Below are 7,358 nucleotides of genomic sequence, written 5' to 3' on the forward strand. Positions count from 1 at the left end.
TAAAAACTGTTCAATTGGACTTCAATCTGTACTTTAAACTTATCTTTGTTTCATGTATTTTCTAAGAAAGGACATGGTATTTTAGGATATAGACAGATGATAATGAATGGATGGATATACAAGGGTAGGTAGACAGATTTGAATTTAGGTCTCAACTTCTCTATCAAAACCTCTATCCTTAGTTAATCGCTTTTTTCCCCCTCTGAAAAATGGTCTTGTAAAGCTTCTTCCACACAATCATTGTGAGAAAGCTACTTTGAGGAATGCATAGCATCTTCACAGACTGGCAATAGTCTTCTCTTTGGGTCTAAACCAGCCTTTTGAATTATATCCAAGTTCTACAGCAAGGGCCTAATTCAAGCATTGCTGAAAACCTTGAGAATGTCTGTTTTTGACATCAAATTAGCCCAGAGGTTTGGCAACCTTGTACCCACAGAGTCCCACCCAAGAGCATTGCCTTCAAAACAGGTTCCTATTTCACAGTCCTGGTTTTAAATGTACTCCCTCCTCTCATAAAAGTGTCCTAACCAGCTAAAGCCACTCTGCTTAAAATATTTAATTAATACCTTCACAGAGGTCTGGTCCTCATTAAAGACTCTTGGGGACCATGTCTTAGGGGCAATGCTTTGTTCTGAGCACTTTATGCGTGACAGATAAAGTGATGGAATGTGCTTTCTATTAAAAACAGGGAAGCTTGCCTGCTGTTGCAAACTCCTTTGCAATCGTGGTGACACATTAAGGCATAATCCAAGTTCAACATACAAACACAAACAGTGTAAATCCACCACTTAGTCAAAAGAGCCTCAGTTAAACCACTAGAAAGTTCTGGTAATTAGCCGAGGGGATTAAAACCCGAAGAGCACTTCCTTTACCTCTTCTCCATAACGGAAAAGGCTACAAAGCCAGTTGCTCTCCAAGCAAACCAGAATAAAAGCACAAGGGCCCTCACTCTGCTGTATGGGTCCCTTGGCCTTGGGCAGGTAAGAGGAGCTGCAGTTAATGAACCTGAAGCAAGCAAATACACCCTGGGTCCCCTTTTGTCCTGTGCACTGAGGACAGACAAATGCTTCTCAGCTCATCTTGTATGAGGGCTTTATTTTTTTTATCGCAAAGGATCAACTTCGGAAACTTAGGAGACTATAAAAAGGAATTCATTAACTACAACCTTACCCACCAGGGGTGCCTTAGATGTGTTTCCCTACCTCTTTGTGTGATTTCACAAAACTGTCATTACCACAGATTTACCTTCTTATTTTCTAGACCCTTTAGTATAGGATAGAGAACATATCCTCCTATGTTGGCTTTTCTTTAATAAAACTCTAGCTCACAGTAAAATCAAAAGCACAAAGATTTCTCCTACAGTCCCTGAGGGAAACATGTACAGTTTCTCTCCTTTTCATTGCCCCTCCCACCAGAGTGGCACGTTTTGTGTAACTGATGAGACCACATTGATTTACTAAAATCATTCAGTCCACACCAGGGTTCATTCTCGGTGATTGCCAGTATGGGTTTCAGCAACTGTATGATAACGCATGTTGTGGTGCCATGCCATATGTTTATACAGAGTGGTGTCACTGATTGAAAATCCTCTGACCTGTTTACCTTCCTTCCCTGCACCACCAGTCCCTGGAAACCACTAATCGTTTTCACTGTCTCCGCAGCTTGCTTCTCTAGAATGTCAGATAGTTGCTTGGAATCATACAGTATGCAGCCTGTTCACACTGGCTTCGTATACTAGGTAATGTGCATTCAAAGCTCCTCCGTGTCTTTTTGTGGCTTGACAGCTCATTTCTTCTCAGCATGAGATGTCCTGGTTACTTCTAAGTCATGGCACTTACAAGTGAATCCACTGTTTTTGTAGATACAATAGATGCAGCTCTTCTGCTCCTTTAGGTACATAGCAATGAGCTCAGTTGCTGGATCATGTGATAAGAGGTTTTTTTTTTTTAAAAAAAAATAATAAATAGTGGTACCTATGATCACATGATGCCTGAAGCCAGGCAGCAGCTTCATGATAGGTTTTAGAAGAGACTAAAAAACAGCCAAACTAACTTCCAAAGAGGCTATATCATTCTGCATTCCCAGCAGCATGGAACAAGAGCCATGGTCTCTCTAGTCTTCATTGCCATCCATTGGCGCTGTGTTCTGGATTTTGGCTAGTAGGTTATCATGGCATCTCATTCTTGTTTTCCTTTGCATGTTCCTGACAACACATGACTCGGTGACTCTTTTCCTATGCTTAGTTATCATCTCTATATCTTATCTGATGAAGTGTCTGTTAAGTTATTTCCTATGCTTAGTTATCATCTGTATATCTTACTGGTGAAGTGTCTGTAAGTTATTTGGCCCATTTTTTTTTTAAAGTAGATTGTTTTGTATTATTGAGCCATAAGAGTCTTTTCCTATTTTGGATAACTATATATGATTGATTGATCACTCCCTAGTCTTTTCTTCCAGGGACTTGCTAGTCTTTCTCTCCTGCCCTTGCTGTTCAAAGAACAGCATCTTTGGAGGAGTTGTAATTTACCTTAATTGGAAAGGATATCATGGTGGAGCCCAACCAACATTAATGTAATCAATCATTTTCCACATGGTAAGCACTGAGGTGGAGGGTTTTGTTGTTGTTGTTGTTTTCTATTATGAACAATGTGTTTACAGCATCTCACCACAGTCTTTGTATAGTTGTTTGAGAAAATTCCCTTTAGATAAACTTCCCAAATGGGGACGATGGAGTCAAAGGCAATTTATATTTTTAAAGTACCTGGCATATTTTACTTAACTTATCCCTCAAAAGGCTATACTCCTTTGTCTCTCACCTGCCTGAAAAAATTGTTCTCACCATACCACTGTTAACATTTTTCACAAAGACACACACACACACACACACACACACACACACACTTACCTTCACTGTGGTTTACATTAAAAAGTGTTTGACACCTGAGAGAGCAGGCAAGGCACTGAAAGTCTTATGCAACATTGAACATAGTGCAAAGCAAGAATTTCAACTCTGGCTTCTGTACCAAGAGTTTGTTGCAACCAAGAGTTTGTAAGAGTTTGTTTTTGTCTGTTTTTCCTTTTGATGTTCACTTAAAGCCTCTCATTTGGGATCCTTTTCTAAGCAGCATGACAAAGTAATGTAGCTCTGATCACATGGTTTGGAGACTACAAGAGATGACAACCCTCATCCACATAAGCTGAAACAACTATGGTTTGGATAAAAGGACCAAGCAAAGACATTCACTCCAAAGCCTTGCAGATCTCCCAAGACTTATACACACAAGTCATGGCTCCTTCAAGATGCTGAGTTTCCAGTCTAGCTGACTAGAGCCATGTGCTAAAATCTCACTAAGCTTTGATACTCTCTTATCTCCTCATTAGGTCACAGGCAACATGGTTCTGTGCTAGGAAGAACTCAGGAACAGAAACTCACCCTGGTCCCTCACAGCCTACTGAAGCTAATGTGGAGACGGGAATGGGCTTAGTGTGTCCTGGGCATCTTCTGCTTCAGAGTGGTGGCTGGTACAACGTTGGGAAAGAACCTTCCCAGAAGCTTCGTGCTTCCCAAAGGACAGTGACCCCCTATGGTATCTTAGGTAGGATTTCTATTGCTGTAATAAGCACTGGGGGAGGAAAGGATTTATTCCACTTCTAAGTTATAGTCTATCATAGAAGGAATTTGGAGCATAAATTCAAGAAAGGAACCTGGAGGCAGGAACTGAAGCAGAGGCCATGGAGGAGTGCTGTTCCCTGGCTTGCTCCACATGGCTTGCTCAGCCTGCTTTCTTCTATAACCCAGGACCACCTCTGCCCAGCAGTGGTATCACCCATAATGGACTAGGACCTCCCACATCAATCATTATTTAAGAAAATGCCCACAGGCTTGCCCACAGGGACATTTTCCCAATCGTTTCCCTCCTCCCAGATGACTCTAACTTGTGTCAAACTTACAAAAACAACAACAAAAAAAAAAAAAAAAAAAAAAAAAAAAAAGAAGAAGAAGAAAAGAAAGAAAGGAAACAGAATATAAGGCGAACCCAAGTTCACCGAGAATCTTCACTGCACTTAACAGCATGGCCATAAAACAGTTCTAATTAGGAACGTGTTAGTCTTGGGTTATGCAGAGTGACTAGAGTGTCCGATGAAAGAGACCGGCTTTGGATTCTGCTCTGCAAGCCTGGCTTGGCTTTATTGCCACCTCACACAGGACTGCCTGGAGCCAGGAGACTATTTCACTGCTGGATGCCAGCTGTATCCCTCACTGTCTACCTGCCTTGCTATCCTAACTCCACCCTGAGGCCATGGAAGTGGATTCAGGAGGGTACTTTTTGAAAAGACAACATATGGGACATCTGACCACCTACCCTCGTTGCTTTCGTCTGAAGGGAAAGGAAACTGTTTAGATACATATGATTGTAATGAACACATTTGAATGTTTCTTTAAGGCATTAAATACAAAACTATAGAGAGGAATTTAAACAAAAAATAAAAATAAAAATAAAATCAAACTCTCTAAAGCCAAACAACTCTTAGTATTTTAAATTAAGCATGTAACATTTGGGAAAGCTTAAATCATTCTGAGAAGTACAAAGTTAAAAGCGTGAAAATTATTCAAAGCCTACTTCACCCATCAGAATAAACATGGAGCCACTATAGGTAAATTGCTTATGATATAATTACATTTTTTTAAGTCGCTAGGTTTTTAGGAATGAAATCTTTGTATAAAATGAAATATCTCAATACTACGTTCATCTTCCTATTTTACAGAAGAGGCAACCAGGTGAGAAGACAAAATGCCTTTCCTAAAGTTTCTGAGATAATGAGAGTCAGAGTGTAGAAGAGGCCTCGAGTGTGATCCCAATTCCTCTGGGATCATTACACTAACTGACCAGCATCTCTGCTGCCAGTTCCAGCATCCTCCAACCCACAGAGTCCAGTGGTCCTTTGGCCTCCCTGTTCAAATAGTTACTTGACGTTCCATTTCAGACATCCTCAAGATAGACATCCAGCACGGAAAACACTGTTTTAGCAGAAAGTTTGAAGGCATACATCTTTTTTTTTTTTTTTTTTTTTTTTTTTTAAGGACTCTATTTAGCAGAGTGGTCCATTTTTAGGGCCACAATAGCCTGTGTAGGTGACTCCACCTCTGTGCTAAGAACCGTAAGATACTAGCAGCTAACAAGACTCACTGTAAGAGATAGTAGTAATAGCTGTAAGCCCCTTGACAGACACTAACCTGCACAAGTAATTGAAAGGCCATGTTAGTGTTGTGCCCTCATTGGCATCATGCGCTTAACTGAAACAGACCCCATAATCCAACACACAGGTAAGGAAACTGAAGCATGGCAATGTCCAGAAAGGTACCGATGACCACCCAACCACATGTAGCTGGAGAATTTTCCCACTATAACAAAGAACCAATCTACTCAGTGGCTCAGCAGTAGAGCTTCAATGGAGGCCAGACGTCTGAGACCAGGAAGGAAAACAATTCAGCTCATATCGGTGGCTGACCCAGTTTTCTGACTCAAATCTGTGATATTAGAAGCTGGCATAGTTTGCACTCTTCCAAGCTGCTTTTAAAATTTAGGAAGTTCAAGAGTCCCTCTGTGTAACCACACAGACAACAGCATCTACTTATAGTCACTGTAACTATTTTAACAACAATAGACAGAGTAACTCAAGGCCTGAAACCCAGGGCAGCTGATTTGTCTCTGATGTATGCCATTGTAAACTAATGGTCCTTCGCCTAGCCACCCTGATGATTTTCTCCCAAAGTCTGCACAGATGGGATTCAGAGGCACGTCTTTATAGAGGGTTAATAGCCACTTCCATCTCCAACCTAAGGACCCTCTAGTGAAGTTACCACCCTCCAGGCATTTATGTGGAGCACCCCGGAGTGAGCAGGGCATGGCCAGGTGGCTATTTCAGGAGCCATTATTTGTTCTCATGAATAATGTCTAGTCCATGGCCAATTACATTGTTTAAAATGCTGTTGTAAGATTTCAAATATACCCACATTTAACATATAATTGTAATATAATATATTATATTTATATATATATATATATCTTATCTCAAAAATAATCTTACAAGGAAGGCTTACTTAATGGAAAAACTTTATCACTTGACATAGGTAGTAAGAACAGAATCAAAAGGAAAATCAGTCCTCATTTTTGAGTTCCATTTAGAGCCAGTTAGTTACTTGCCATTCAAAAGAATATATATATATATATATATATATATATATATATATATATATATATGTTGTAAAGAATGTAAGATCTAGAAGTGTTCTTCTGAGACTTTCTTCCAATGAATTGCAAAGTGGCACTGGCTTTCTCACTCTTGATCAGTGTTGTCTAACACTGGACTGGCACCATCCCACTGAGCACTTGTCCTACTCCTGGTGGGAACTGCTGCTCCCAGGCTTTCAACGCTGTAAACAATGCTCTCCTATCAGCCCAGCCAATTATTCTTGCTTTCCAAACAGAGAAAACCTCCACCAGTTGTAGCCATTCTTAGAAGCCTTGGAACCTAGACAGGCCTCTCATTTAGTGTTTAGACTTGACAAACTATACTTGGGGTCCAGCAGTGGAATCCAGTCCAGGGAGTGAGAGGAGGGCGGGGAACACTTATGCTAGAGATGGCTTTCTTCAGTTGGCTCAGATCCTTTGTTGGTCTTAAGCCAAATGCTACACAACTGGAAACTAAATCTTGGTTCAGAGACACACGCTAGACCCCAGTTTCCGGGCTCAGTCCCTTGACCAGTTGCAGAAGGCACTGGGATAACATCCGATGCTTCCCAGGGCTGGCTTTCTTTATTCAGCTGTGGTAGTTGATGTCACCACAAGATTTAGCAGTTCCCTCCTGTCTTTCCTTTGTTTTATAATTTCTGACCCAGTTCTCAAATTAGAAGACCCTGTCCAAACCTGAAAGTTTGGCCCCAGTAGCAGTGGACCTTGTAAGACTCATAGACCTTTGGCACCCATCCCTCAGTGTAATCAGAATGTCCAGATCAACAAAGTCGCCAGGCAATTTGATGTACTTGAAGTTAACGGTCTTCAAAAGACTTGTGGTCACAAGTTCATTCAGAACTTCAAGTTGAGGCTGTGTGTGGTCCTCAAGTTGAATGCTGCCCTTCTGAGTGATGCAACTTCTCCGAGCACCAGATCCAATCCTAGGCTTCCTAGCCATCAGCTGGAGGGTCTTGTGCAACTCCGAACCTCTAGGCCTCCCTTGGAACATCTATAAAATAAGACAAGCACAACATTCCTCCCGAAGTTGTCTGGCATTATTCATGATCATGTGTGCTCCCTGTGGAGCGTGCAGTGAGTATTCAGCCCACACATATGCACAGA

The sequence above is a fragment of the Phodopus roborovskii genome, unplaced genomic scaffold (assembly GCF_943737965.1).
Source record: "Phodopus roborovskii unplaced genomic scaffold, PHOROB, whole genome shotgun sequence".
NCBI lineage: Eukaryota > Metazoa > Chordata > Mammalia > Rodentia > Cricetidae > Phodopus > Phodopus roborovskii.